We start from the raw sequence: 1,104 nt of genomic DNA on the forward strand, positions 1-1,104 counted from the left end.
AATGTTCCTTGTCTTAGAAATAGAACAAACACTTTGGTTAATGGTATTTGAAAAAATGTTCTAAACAGACAGCTTGAAAGAAGAAAGAGAGAGAGAGAGAAAGAATACTTTAACTAAAAAATCTATCGGTGACACTAAAAATATTAAGAGCAGTCACAACACTACACGAGTATTTGGTGATTGCTACAGGAGTTTCAAACACAGAAATAAAAACGAAGTAAGAGAACTACGGTGGGCCATGACCCACCATTCAATAGTCTGCATCATTTTTCTTAATGCAATTATTCACACAACGACTTTCCAAAATAAGGTATCATATGGGAAATGGTCGAATATGCGTTGCTAACATCCCTTGTTCTTAAGCCAAAACAGACCTGTGTACCAAATTTCATCAAAATCAACCATCTCCAAAGGAAACTACTTTAATATGGCTTCGTTGAGAGAACAATTCAATGAATATGAAGCTGGAGTTCGAAAGGTGCGAATACTTCTCATAATATCTCCGAAGTAAAACTTTAAAGGATAACCGGGAAGATAAGAATCGAGGCAACGCGAGGTACTACGAGGTGGTCGCGGGTTCAAATCTCAGTGCGCTCGTAGCTGTATGGAGGAGTCAGTCGATAAAGATATAATATTTACCGATCGCGAACGCTACTCAAAGACTGCGACCAGTTCTGCTTTATCCTTCTCCCTCTCTCCACAGTAATGAACGCAGGTATAAAGGCTATCGTTTCATGATTGACCAACGAAAATGCGTTGAGAATTTCCGTCTTTCGTAACGAAGTTCATAAGAATCCTTTCTAACGTCACTTAGGCGAACATATATTGGGTTAAGAGCTAAATCAATCTCTTTGACAAAGTTTCTAATTGCATTTTGTTTGCTGGGATTGCCATTGTCTTCTATATGTGGAGTTTTCATTTGCTGCACAAAAAGTAATGTTCATACGCCATATGTGGCACGATGCGTAATAATTTGGTTGGATGTAAGTAATAGGAACCCAAATTTGAGATTCGAAATGTTGACCTTAGCTTTCAGAATTAATCAGACTTATTTCCTCAATTGATTGAAATCTAAGACCAGCTACAAGGTTAATGCAAAAAAAT

Source organism: Glossina fuscipes, unplaced genomic scaffold, assembly GCF_014805625.2.
Source record: "Glossina fuscipes isolate IAEA_lab_2018 unplaced genomic scaffold, Yale_Gfus_2 109, whole genome shotgun sequence".
NCBI lineage: Eukaryota > Metazoa > Arthropoda > Insecta > Diptera > Glossinidae > Glossina > Glossina fuscipes.